Here is a 14,828-nt window from a genome sequence, read left to right on the forward strand (position 1 = left end):
CAATGTATTTCTTTACCTATTACTACATTTATGAATTTTTCACTTTAATTATACTTGCCTTTACCATAAAATATTATATATCTATTGTATGACTTGCAGATACTTGAGGGCTTATGTAAATTCACAGTGATGATGGTCACTAGCACTAACTAGACGCTTTTGCTGTTTGAAGAGTAACCTCTAAAGATGATACAGTTTTCTTCTCCTCGTGCCTGTATTATATGGTTTTATGGGTGTATTTTACAATTAATTTCCTACAACTTAGAAACATACACAAGAAGAAATATTATATCTGCTGTATTATAATGTATAATAATAATTAATATTAATATTGACTAGTGTATTAATGATAATAATATATAATAATAGTATATTATATGATGGTATGTAGTATGTATATGTATAATATGTTATATATAATATAATGTTGTATTGTATGTATATGTATATATATATTATATTATATTGTATTTTGTAGTATTATGATATTATATAATAGTATCATATGGTGATATATATGATAATATATGATATAAAAATAATAATAATTATTCTATCTTTTATTCTTATTGATTGTAATTACTTCTTGTGACGAACTTTAATAAATAAAGTCTTAAAAATAAAATGAGGTAGCACATATTTATTACCAGCAATAATATAATATATATAATCCAGACTACCCTATATGAGAGGGCTGTTTTTAGTGATTTTAATGTATTACATATAATTGGTGCAATTCTAATCTAACAGCTTGCAAATCATTTTAGGAGAAGTACAACAGGGGGATTTTACTGATTTTGTGATGGTGTCAAAATACCCAAGTTAAAAAAATGAATAAGTTAAGATAACAAATACAATTACTAGTATAGCCGCTACCACTACCACATTGTAAGAATTTGTGTTTTACATCGCTGCACACATGTTTGACAGAGATGCCTTCCAGTATTGAGCTGCATAAATTATTATACTGTATTTACAGCAGGTGACTAGTGCAGGACTGGAAACAACAGGAAATGCCATTCTGAGCTGAGGCATTCTGCTGAGAAGGGAGGAGGCAGTCATAGAGGAGGGGCAGACTGCAGACCAACCCTGAGCCCTGCATTTGTCTGCTCAGCTCCATGTGACAGGAGAAAAGCCAGTCACGGAGCTGGTGGACCGGTGTGAGAGAGGCAGCACACAGTAGTATATGGAGACAGGTACAGATACTAAAAGCCTCCATAAGCCAGTGCTGGCCCCATCTCTTCATAACATAAAACAAATCCTGATCCTCATGCCAGCGCCTCCCCCTTACACCAAGTAACCGCAGCCTCCTTCCCACTCAGCAACAACCAGCCTCGTGATTCGCTGCCTGTTGCTATGAACTGATGGGACAACTCCCTGGCAACCTAAATAGGTTACAAGCAACTCCTTTCTTAGGAACACAAACATCCCTCCCCCCTGCGTGCGCCGGGTGTCAAAAAATATAAATACAAATGAAAAAAGAAAAATACACATGAGGCGGCCACATTAGGCCGCCGGCCTACCGGGAAAGTTCCCAGTAAGGCCTATGGCCAGTCCACCCCTGCCGAACACCCAAGCCACATAGGGCCAAAACCCATAAGGTCATCCATATATGTGCCGTGACTTTCTGTATGTGATAACATTCTGCATTTTTTATTTGTAGTGTGCAGGAAAAAATACACAAAGTGCCTCATGTAAGTTATTTAACATATAACATACGGGAATGGTGAAAGGTAGTTTACATGTTTAAGTATTTATGTTCATTCTGTACTTACTCATTTTTTCTTACTTTTATAGGTGAGCACCATATTTGTAAAAGGTACGTTCTGTTAGGGTGTGTTACACTAGTTTATGTCAGTAACATTACTAATCACATTTATTTTTATACAAATGTTTTCAGTAAACACATTCAAAATTATAAATTTTGTGTTTCAGAGACAAGACCTGAAGACCAGTAATTATGTTATTATATTTTACTACTTGGATACTTCATATATGGGAAAACCACATTAATATTAGCATATTCTTACACTAGATTTTTTTCTGACAAAATAATGGTGTACTCTATTGTTTGTATCTTTTATATTGGTTGACATTTTATAATACTGTCATCATTCAAATTGTCGACCTAATAATACTGTCTACAATTGAATATTCAAACAAATAAATGTCTAGCCATTAACCGAATGTCCTACTCAGAGACAACATTAAGAACTATGTAGTATGTGCGCTCTGCAGTATTTCCCATGCACAGTATGATCAGATAAAAAGATATAAGATAAAAAGGATTGTAGAAATTTATTTCAATTAGTGGCACAGGCGCCAATTTATATAATTGCAGATGTAGTTATTTTTTATATTGTCTTGTATTTCTGTATTTTACATGTATTGGTTTCTAAAGCAGTATGACAGGGGAGGAAATTGGAATTTTGGTAACTTTTCTAATGGAAGCCTCATGCTAATTAATTATTTTCAAGTGAAGTGATCAACACTTGGTTAGCCTGTATACATGGCAGGGGGCTGCCACCTTTCTATCCTGTGTGGCTTTCATCCTGCATCTTAGAGCCTGACTGAATAATACAAGCAGCAAGTGATTGAGGATATCACAGATTGATGTGAATTTTGTTAAAAGTTAAAATCGTGTTAACTCCATGTTTGGAGGATATATCACAGCCGTATGGTAAATATCTGATGTAATATATCAGACGTTTTATTGCCTTGTCGGAAAAGGGCACTAGTTTACCTCCTTCCAGACTGTGTCTAAATCTGTCTAAAAAGAGTCCTGTTTGACAATGTACTGTATCATTCCATCTGTACACTTCTGGAAACATCACTTGTACCACCAACTGGCGTGCAACTGTCCTTATTAGGGCTACACGAGCTTGACTGCTTCAAGATCCTGCTTTGATGTCTACTTACCTGCTGTAATTCCTGTGACCTACAGATTAGACCAATCTAATCTGTTATGTGGCTGTTCTGAGGTTGGGACCCAGCATTCCAGTACCAACGCTCTGCCCGCTACCTTGCAACTCTGGCCAGTTTAATAGGCAAGGGGGAACCATCCACAGCAACCATGATCTAAAGGAAGAGGTCATGTGTACCAACCCAGGTGCCCAGCGAGGGGGTACAGTAGCAGCAAAAGTTACCCAGCAGGAAGCGACTCTAGGCGCCGGTGAAGGAGCCTAGTAGTGAAAGCAGCATGCCCCACCTCCTGCAAATAGAGGGGTGCAATTGGGACACAGATAGATGATGGTGCCAAGGCAAGCTCAGCCGGTTCCCAGTAAACACGGACAGGGAGGCATAGGAGGTCCATCCTGTCCCAAGTACATTTTCTCTTGGACAAACCATGTTACAAAGCAAAGGGTGCAAATTAGTTTATTATTATTATTACCATTTATTTATTTAGCGCCACTAATTCTGCAGCGCTGTACAGAGAACTCGCTCACATCAGTCCCTGCCCTATTGGGCCTTACAGTCTAAATTCCCTAACACCCACACACAGACAGACACACACACACACACATACACACACACAGTCAGACAGACTAGGGTCAATTTGTTAGCACCCAATTAACCTACCAGTATTTTTTGGAGTGTGGAAGGAAACCGGAGCACCTGGAGGAAACCCACGCAAACAGGGGGAGAACATACCAAATCCACACAGATAAGGCCATGGTCAGGAATTGAACTCATACAATTTTATCATGTGTTATCATTATGTCCAGTGTCATATTAGCTAGGTGCACACTACTATCTGCATACACTGTTTATGTACATATGTTCATCTCAAGATGCGACCAACTCCTAGTAACATTAGCACCAGATGTCAGGCACACAAGTGTCTATACTTATGACCGACATTAGCGTAGAAAAAGCGTAGAGAAGTAGAATAACTGTGTTAGTAGGAAATACAATATCGCATTACCCTATTTCTTCTTGATACTGCAATTCACGTTGTCTGGCCCACAGTTCTGTGACGTCTCACGTCCTTGCATAGCAGGGTGGGGCCTGAATGATGTGAATTGTCCGTATATGTAGCGTATTTTGCGTGAAATTGTACTGCGCATAAACACAAATGGACCCTATGCCAATGAATGCAATGACCCTTTTGACTCATCATGACTACAGAGGTGGAACAGGGGAGGGAAGGTGTAGACAAATGTAGGCCATGCTCAGTTAGGGCTTTACGACGATGATGATGCGACCGATTCAAGCCCTGTGTTTGTAGTAAAGTGCGCTTGTTTTCAGCCGTATCTTTTGCACCCGCTACAGGACAGATGTAACTGCCGACTATGCTGATAGTGATGACTGACACGGCATAGTCTTTGGTTTAGAAATTACAAGTATGGGTGCCACTAGCTACCACAGAACTACTGTATGTAACTAAGATATACTATTAAAACGCATTGTATGCACATTACTCATTGAAACTATATTTATTTATGTCATTAATGTAAAAAAAAACTATTTAAATATTGTATTAAAAACATATATTGATATCTATAATTATACTGTTAGAAGCTGTTATTTTATATTTTGCTAAAGTATAAGTTTTTATTGTTCTTACACATGTGCGTGTACTGCAGTCTGTTCTGTGTGTCTACCTATGACAAGTACTGTTTAGACAGAGCGCGCTTACACCCAGAGTCAGATAGAAACTTGAGATTTGAATTTGAATATAGTCGGAACTACGCACAAGTTCTGTGCACTTATAAACACACAACTTACATGCAAGTTACATCCGAACATGAATCAGACCCACAGTGTTTAGTTTTGTAGCTCTAGGATACAATACTGCTCTGCTTTACTATTTACATTAGATACATTTGTATCCAAAACACAGGGTTTTTTTGTATCCAAGGGAAAAAAAAACAAAGAACTCTGCTGAATGATATAAGCAAAGGTACAGACTAAAGGCAGAAAAATAAACAATGTATATAGTAAATGTTGCTGAAAATTATGTAAGCAATCTAAAGTAATTAGAAGTTGGAAGCTCCTTTAACATTTTTTTTACATGTTTGAAGATTTTTTAAAAACTTTTTACTTTTGTCTAACAGAGTCGACTTTACTAAATATGACAGAAAATCTGCAGACACGTATGTACCATGAATAGATAGTTTTCTTGGCATTATGACATATTATTCCTTCTTACAGGATGATTAAGATACAGGGTTATTGGATGTGCCATTTCCTAAAGTGATGCTCAGACAAAAGCATAGTTGCCAACTTTCCAGTCTCCCCTTTGGGAGATCCCGGAGGGGATGTCAGGTGACAATTGGGGAGATGACGTAGTGACGCAATCTTGTTACCATGGCCCTGTCATTCAATGCCGCTATTTGCAGCAATTGCTCATCAGGGACGGTGCATAACCACGCTAATAGCGTCAAAAGCCCGGTCTCTGCACAGCACCCGGGAGGGAGTGTGCTCTTAGAGAGTCCACGGACTGCCTTAAAATCTAGAACCACCTGAACCTTTCGGGAGAGAAGGCAAGTATGGGCAAAAGTGAGGACCATGGGTGTAAGACAATTGCTGCAAATATTAATTATCAATCTATACCATCTCAGGAGGGGCATTTTGGTGGGCCTACTGTGCAGTCTGCAGTATACTATGTGAGTCGTGATTAACATATTTAACACAAGATCTCTTTCTTGTGCCAACACATCAGTGGCAATTAGTGGTGAATACCCAGATGAAGACATCTTATTGATGTTCCACCCTGCACAAAAGTCTATTAAATGTTAAACAGTAGTTATGGATTGTTTTTCTCAACTATAATGCTGGTAATTGCTTTATTGGTTAATGATAATGTCTGTATTATATGGTTTAGTTGTAATAAAGTGATGCTGGTTAATACCTGTTATGGCCACCAGTGCGGCATAAACTCATAGAACAGATAGAAGAGGTCTTCACCTTTTATTTTGGATGACATTTTATAATGCTATCATCATTCAATTTATCGACCTAATAATACTGTCTACAATTGAATATTCAAACAAATGAATGTCTAGCCATTGACCGAATGTCCTACACAGAGACAACATGAGGAACTATGTAGTATGTGTGCTCTGCAGTATTTCCCCTGCCCAGTATGATCACAATGCAGGGCATTATTAATAAAAGAAAGTAAGACAAAAAAGGAGTACTGTGGCTGGATCAGGTAGGAATACTTACAGTAATTCCTGTGAGCTACAGATTAGACCAATCTAATCCGTTACCGGCTGTTCTGAAGTTGGGACCCAGCTAGAGGCGGGACTAGTGAGCTGTGGGTGCTGCTGCAGGGAAGCGGGGAGGAGGGAATGGGGGCCCACAGCTTACTAGTTCACCATGCAGCGGGCCCTATTATCTCCATGGGCCCGGTGCACCACACCTGTTGCACCAATGGTAGATCCGCCACTGGGCCCAGCATTCCAGTACCAATGCACTGCCCGCTACCTAGCAGCAATGGCCAGTGTGATAGGCCAGGGGGAACCATCCACCCTGAACCCTGATCTAAAGGAAGAGGTAACTGGTACCAGCCTAGGTGCCCAGCGAGGGGGTACAGTAGCAGCAAAAGCTACCCAGAAGGAAGCAACTTTAGGCGCCGGTGTAGGAGCCTAGTGGTGGAAGCAGCATGCCCCACCTACTGCGAATAATTGGGACACAGATAGGAGATGGTGCCAAGGCAAGCCCAGCCAGTCCCCAGTAAACACGGATAGGGAGGCATAGGAGGTCCATCCAGTCACAAGTACAGTTTCTCCTGGACAAACCATGTTACAAAGCAAGGGGTGCAAATTAGTTTATTATTTTGCATATAAGTTAAATACTGGCTGTTTTTTCATATAGCACACAAATACTTGATAGCTTTATTTTTATACCAAAATTTAAAGTTTATCCAGGACATGCCCTACTCCAACTATAAATCTGTCCCCACATTTTAAATTTACCTCCCCTCCAATGCAACATGTTTTTGCCAAGGTGCAAGGTTACTCCTTTTTTGCTTTACTTTCCCTAAGGAATCAGGCCCTTAATGTATAAGAATACAGAGTACAATAGTATAGCTGCCAAAATTCTAGATTTTGTCAATTTATCCCTGAGAGAGTCGCTGGTTTATACTATTGACCAATGATTGTTGTACACCCTGAGTTTATATTCAGGGTACAGTTCTAATGCTGTATACAGTATAAATAAGTATGTATTTAAGGTGGGCATTTAAATGATAATACCATGTTATTATGTGTTATCATTATGTTCAGTGTCAGATATGGCTCAAGGGTACAGACTAAAGGCAGAAAAATAAACAATGTATATAGTAAATGTTGAAAATTATGCAAGCAACTTAAAGTAATTAGAAGTTGGAAAGCTTCTTTAACATTTTTTTACATGTTTGAAGATTTTTTTTAAAACTTTTTTCTTTTGTCTAACAGAGTCGACATTACTAAGTATGAGAGAAAATCTGCAGACACATATGTACCATGAATAGATAGTTTTCTTGGCATTATGACATATTATTCATCCTTACAAGATGATTAAGATACAGGGTTATTGGATGTTCCATTTCCTAAAGTGATGCTCAAACAAAAGCATAGTTGCCAACTTTCCAGTCTCCCCTCTGGGATGTCAGGTGACAATTGGGGAGATGGCGTGGTGACACAATCTTGTTACCATGGCCCTGTCCCCTGTCATTCAATGCCGCTATTTGCAGCAATTTCTCATCAGGGGTGGTGCATAATCATGCTAATAGTGTCAAAAGCCCCGCCTCTGCACAGCACCTGGGAGGGAGTGTGCTCTTAGAGAGTCCACTGACTGCCTTAAAATCTGGAACCACCTGGACCTTTCGCGAGAGAAGTCAAGTATGGGCAAAAGTGAGGACCATGGGTGTAAGACAATTGCTGCAAATATTAATTATCAATCTATACCATCTCAGGAGGGGCATTTTGGTGGGCCTACTGTACAGTCTGCAGTATACTATGTGAGGCATGATTAACATATTTAACACAAGATCTCTTTCTTGTGCCAACACATCAGTGGCAATTAGTGGTGAATCCCCAGATGTAGACATCTCATTGATGTTCCACCCTACACAGAGGTCTATTAAATGTTTAACAGTAGTAATGGTTTGTTTTTCTCTACTATATTGCTGGTAATTGCTTTATTGGTTAATGATAATATCTGTATTATATGGTTTAGTTGTAATAAAGTGATACTGGTTAATACCTGTTATGGCCACCGGTGTGGCATAAACTCATAGAACAGGTAGAAGAGGTCTTCACCTTTAGCAGCCGCCTTTCCCGTAGAGACTGGTCATGCTCACAAGTACTCGGATGCCCCCAGGTCTTATGCTCAGAGTAGTATGAGTTTATGCTAACACGGTAGCGCACAGGTACAGGAGGTAGCACACGGAGTAGCGGCAGGCCAGAGATAAGCGGATTGGACAGAGCACAAGAGAGAATGTCAGGTACAGGCAGAAGGGTCAAGGTCACAGGCACAGGTTCAGAATCCGGGTACAGGCAATAGATCAGGGTCAGAAGCATAGGTTCAGAATCCAGGAACAGGCAAAAGTCATACACGGGTAATCAATCACAGGTTTCAACACCAAAGACAGAAACAGGAGCTGGCAGCAGTACTGGAACAGAACGCTATAACCGGCAGTGAGGCTCAGACCTCACTGCCTTAAATAGTATTAAGAGCCAATCAGGACAGAGGAGGACAGGGCTGACAATCAGCCTCAGAAGGCAGTTAATTAATTACTAGCTAGACCTAGCATAGGTAATAACATAATCAGGAAGCATGTATAAAAATATAAATGAACCAGTTTAAATCATATGGGAGCCGCCCTTGGAGTTGGAGGATGTCCCTACACCCTCCTACATCTATGCCAAAAGGATAATCCCAAAGAATAATAACAGAGCATAGAACTAGAGCACGTTCCCAGCTGCTAGATCCCACCAGGATGGGGCGTACCGCCGCGGCTCGTGACAAAACCGAAAAGAAATTTGCTATTTACCATCTCCATCCTTTTCCCATCTTGTATTGATATGTATCTTGTCCGTGAGTAACCTAATTATTAGCCAACTTAATTTTTACCTTCCAATGCCCACATGTTCCTCATAAACCCACAACATCTCAGACATTTATACCTATAACTATCCGAGTACCAGAACCCCTTTTCCCATACTGCTTGGCCACTTCTCCCGACATATGTTTCCTGTTTAATGTGTTTGGTCATTTTTAAACTGATTACTTATGCAAAGAACATCCTACTCTATTGCGATGCATATCCTTACCGATTGGAGTACTGCAATTATAATAAACCCCCCTTACCCCGAACACTCAATGCATCCACATAGGGCAAAACCCCATAAGGTCATCCATATATGTGCTGTGACTTTCTGTATGTGATAACATTCTGCATTTTTTATTTGTAGTGTGCAGGAAAAAATAGATAAAGTGCCTCATGTAAGTTATTTAACATATAACATACGGGAATGGTGAAAGGTAGTTTACATGTTTAAGTATTTATGTTCATTCTGTAGTTACTCATTTTTTCTTACTTTTATATGTGAGCACCATATTTTTTAAAGGTACGTTCTGTTAGGGTGTGTTACACTAGTTTATGTCAAAACAAGGAACCCACTAGGGGTTAATGGCGCACACTAGAGACCACCCGGTGATGACTCCTAATGATAAATTTAGATGTGAAGGGAAAAGGTAGAAAGGAGACACCAATAATAGTTAGACTCCTCAGCTGCTGTAAACCCATGGTGGATTGCTACCAGCCACCAATAGTAATCATATACACAAAAAAACACAAAATAAGGGTTGCGCTGCTGATAATCTAAAAATGAAAAATAGGCATAAAATATAGTATAATACCTAATGTCATGGGGGTTCTCCTGAGGTATAAAGAGAGGCACTCCACAATAGTGGAAATAGATATTTATGTAAGCTCATCAGCAAAAAAATGACATTTAACACATAACACAACACAGTAAAAAGTGTATAATATAAGATCAATGTTACACGTTTTAGAATACCAGAATAAACATTTATGTCAGTAACATTACTAAATCACATTGATTTTATTCAAATGTTTTCAGTAAATATATTCTAAATTATTCATTTTGTTTTTCAGAGATAAGACCTGAAAAACAGTAATTATGTTATTATATTTTACTACTTGGACATTTCATATATGGGAAAACCACATTAACATTAGCATATTCTTACACTAGTTGATTTTTTTCTGACAAAATAATGGTGTACTCTATTGTTTGTATCTTTTATTTTGGATGACATTTTATAATGCTATCATCATTCAATTTATCGACCTAATAATACTGTCTACAATTGAATATTCTAACAAATGAATGTCTAGCCATTGACCGAATGTCCTACACAGAGACAACATGAGGAACTATGTAGTATGTGTGCTCTGCAGTATTTCCCCTGCCCAGTATGATCACAATGCAGGGCATTATTTATAAAAGAAAGTAAGACAAAAAAGGAGTACTGTGGCTGGATCAGGTAGGAAAAATTACTGTAATTCCTGTGAGCTACAGATTAGAACAATCTAATCCGTTATCCGGCTGTTCTGAAGTTGGGACCCAGCTAGAAGCGGGACTAGTGAGCTGTGGGCCCTGCTGCAGGGAAGCGGGGAGGAGGGAATGGGGGCCCACAGCTTACTAGTTCCCCGTGCAGTGGGCCCTATTTTCTCCATGGGCCCAGTGCACCGCACCTGCTGCACCAATGGTAGATCCGCCACTGGACCCAGCATTCCAGTACCAACACTCTGTCCCTGACGAAGCCAGACCGGCGAAACGCGTAGGAACAGACACTACTGCACGATACACGCTACTATCTGCCCGCTTCCTCTGCAAATACGGAGAACATTTATACCTTGGAACTCCTAACCGCAGAGTGTGCAAGCGTGGGATAGACGACGCGGCCGTGTCTCTACAACAGCATCCAGAACTATACAGCCGGAGAGCCCTGCGGGGATACTACGGATCAGCACTGTGGATAAGATCACATGATCGGGTAAGCGATCCTTTCCCCTTTCAAATTATGAACACTGTATAGAAGTCTCAAGTGCGCTTTAAAGTGATAACTCGGTTTGAGTATACAGAAGCCTTCACTGTGCTATTGGAAAACCCTCTTAATATTGGCATTAAGCTCTGGAACCAGAGATACTGTACACTAGAGGATCTTGGTCCTATATATAGCCAAAGGCAACACTGTCAATACTGGAATATCATCTGCCTCGAGAACTTCAGACATTATTCGTGGATTATCATTGTATACTGAATCAATGGACTTTGTTTACAAATGATTCAATTCACCATGAACTGTAACTTTACGATCTATGTACATACATGCTATTAGCATAATATGTTTATTGTAATCATTTATGACACTATTGGTTGTTGTGTTATCAGTGCACTGATTTGAAATTGTTGTTTAAATATACTATAATTTAAACCAATTAGTGTCTATACACAATCATTTTGGCGCCTTTGGAAAAATCCTTATCTCAGTACCAACACTCTGCCCGCTACCTAGCAGCAATGGCCAGTGGGATAGGCCAGGGGGAACCATCCACCCTGAACCCTGATCTAAAGGAAGAGGTCAGGGGTACCAGCCCAGGTGCCCAGCAAGGGGGTACAGTAGCAGCAAAAGCTACCCAGCAGGAAGCGACTCTAGGCGCCGGTGAAGGAGCCTAGTGGTGGAAGTAGCATGCCCCACCTACTGTGAATAGAGGGGTGCAATTGGGACACAGATAGGAGACGGTGCCAAGGCAAGCCCAGCCAGTGCCCAGTAAACACGGATAGGGAGGCATAGGAGGTCCATCCTGTCACAAGTACAGTTTCTCCTGGACAAACCATGTTACAAAGCAAGGGGTGCAAATTAGTTTATTATTTTGCAAATAAGTTAAATACTGGCTGTTTTTTCATGTAGCACACAAATACTTGATAGCTTTATTTTTATACTGGAATTTAAAGTTTATCAAGGACATGCCCTACCCCAACTATAAATCTGTCCCCACATTTTAAATTTACCTCCCCTCCAATGCAACATGTTTTTGCCAAGGTGCAAGGTTACTCCTTTTTTTGCTTTACTTTCCCTAAGGAATCAGGCCCTTAATGTATAAGAATACAGAGTACAATACGATAGCTGCCAAAATTCTAAATTTTTGTCGATTTATCCCTGAGAGAGTCGCTGGTTTATACTATTGACCAATGATTGTTGTACACCCTGAGTTTATATTCAGGGTTCAGTTCTAATGCCGTATACAGTATAAATAAGTATGTATTTAAGATGGGCATTTAAATGATAATACCATGTTATTATGTGTTATCATTTTGTTCAGTGTCATATTGGCTAGGTGCACATTTCTATTTGCATACACTGTTTATGTACATATGTTCATCTCAAGATACGACCAACTCCTAGTAACATTAGCACCAGATGTCAGGCACACAAGTGTCTATACTTATGACCGACATTAGCGTAGAAAAAGCGTAGAGAAGTAGAATGACTGTGTTAGTAGGAAATACAATATCGCATTACTCTATTTCTTCTTGATGCTGCAATTCACGTTCTCAGACCCACTTCTCTTGGACAAACCATGTTACAAAGCAAAGGGTGCAAATTAGTTTATTATTATTATTATTATTACCATTTATTTATTTAGCGCCACTAATTCTGCAGCGCTGTACAGAGAACTCGCTCACATCAGTCCCTGCCCTATTGGGCCTTACAGTCTAAATTCCCTAACACCCACACACAGACAGACACACACACACACACACACACACACACACACACATACACACACACAGACAGACAGACTAGGGTCAATTTGTTAGCACCCAATTAACCTACCAGTATTTTTTGGAGTGTGGAAGGAAACCGGAGCACCTGGAGGAAACCCACGCAAACAGGGGGAGAACATACAAAATCCTCACAGATAAGGCCATGGTCAGGAATTGAACTCATACAATTTTATCATGTGTTATCATTATGTCCAGTGTCATATTGGCTAGGTGCACACTACTATCTGCATACACTGTTTATGTACATATGTTCATCTCAAGATGCGACCAACTCCTAGTAACATTAGCACCAGATGTCAGGCACACAAGTGTCTATACTTATGACCGACATTAGCGTAGAAAAAGCATAGAGAAGTAGAATAACTGTGTTAGTAGGAAATACAATATCGCATTACCCTATTTCTTCTTGATGCTGCAATTCACATTGTCTGGCCCACAGTTTTGTGACGTCTCACGTCCTTGCATAGCAGGGTGGGGCCTGAATGATGTGAATTGTCCGTATACGTAGTATATTTTGCATGAAATAGTACTACGCATAAACACAAATGGACATATTACACAACTTGGCTGAGCCATTTCACTGCTTATTGGCAGTTGTCAGGATGGCTTGAACAGTTTCAGCGGTGGTTACAACAGACATTTCCAGTAAAGCATCACAATTCTCCCACAACCCTACGTCTGGCTAAACAGTAGTTCCCTCAGTACTATCCGGCCACTAGCTGGCATTGGTGGGCCTGCCCAGAAATTCAAACAGTGTTTTTATCTTCCATACTAGCACTACAAACGAGTAACAATACAACAAACCAATTAATACACCAATGTGGTACACCTGTGTGTGTGTGTGCTAAACAAGTACCCAGAGGGAATTTAACCCTGTCCTGGAGACTAGCCGGGTTTTCATCTGTTTCCCTATAGGAGAGGTGTGGCAAATAAGCCTCTTTGCCACAGTTTGCATATACATTAATTGTTACTTTCAGTCCACCTTGTTAATGAACTAGATCATTTCTGTTTGACTGGGTAAATAATTAGATTGATTGGAATGACCATTACTACACATGGTGCAGCAATGCCCATCTCTCCTTTCCCATTGATTACAGTGCTGCAGTTGTTACAAACCCAATGCAGCTAAACAGCACTAACAACTATAAGTTACCATATATGTGATGTGACTTCTGTACGTTCTAACATTCTGTACTTTCTGTTTGTAGCGATGTGGAAGAACGTGTAACCTCTGTAAGTTATTTATCAGCAAAACACATGAAAATAGTGAAATGTATTTCATGTGTTTAAATATTTATGTTTGTTCTCTACTTACCCATTTTTCTTTAACTTTCAGAACGATATCAGCATTGAAGTAATAGGCATGTGGTTATGTACTAATGTGGTATGCTGCTGTTACACTAACATTACTAAATCAGTTTTGGTTTATACGTGGCTATTAACTTATTCTAAACATTTTGTTTTTCAGAGGACAGCCAAGAGGCCGGGTAATTACATTATTCCATCTTAAAAATTTAACATTTCATGTCTAGAAAACTTACAACACATTACATGAATTAATTATATTATTTATTTACCATTATCTTTATATAGTGCTTAGATATTATGCAGTGTTTTACAGAGATGATTTAATCATTCAGATCAGTCCCGCCCCAGTGGAGCTTACAATCTATCTATCTAATTTCCTACCACAAATACATACACACACAGAGGTCTTGTGGATGGGGTGCTGGCACCTCAGAGGGGGGAGCGACTTGCCATTGCCGCGCCTCTGACCCCTGTAGCGCTCACACCCCTGCACCCACTATATCTCTTCCACTGTTTTTAAAGTCAGCGTCAACTATGCAACAAAACATAGATCTTTGGAGCTTTCTTATAAATGATATGATGCTCTCATGGCTGGAGTTACCTGTTTGATCTATCCACAAACAATTTTTGACAAGATCTTACCCCCTCCCCCCAATTGTTCTGATTTTATCGGGACAGTCCCAAAATTCTGAAAATCAGGCCTTGGTG

This window comes from Mixophyes fleayi (genome assembly GCF_038048845.1).
Source record: "Mixophyes fleayi isolate aMixFle1 chromosome 9 unlocalized genomic scaffold, aMixFle1.hap1 SUPER_9_unloc_2, whole genome shotgun sequence".
In the NCBI taxonomy this organism is placed as follows: Eukaryota; Metazoa; Chordata; class Amphibia; order Anura; family Limnodynastidae; genus Mixophyes; species Mixophyes fleayi.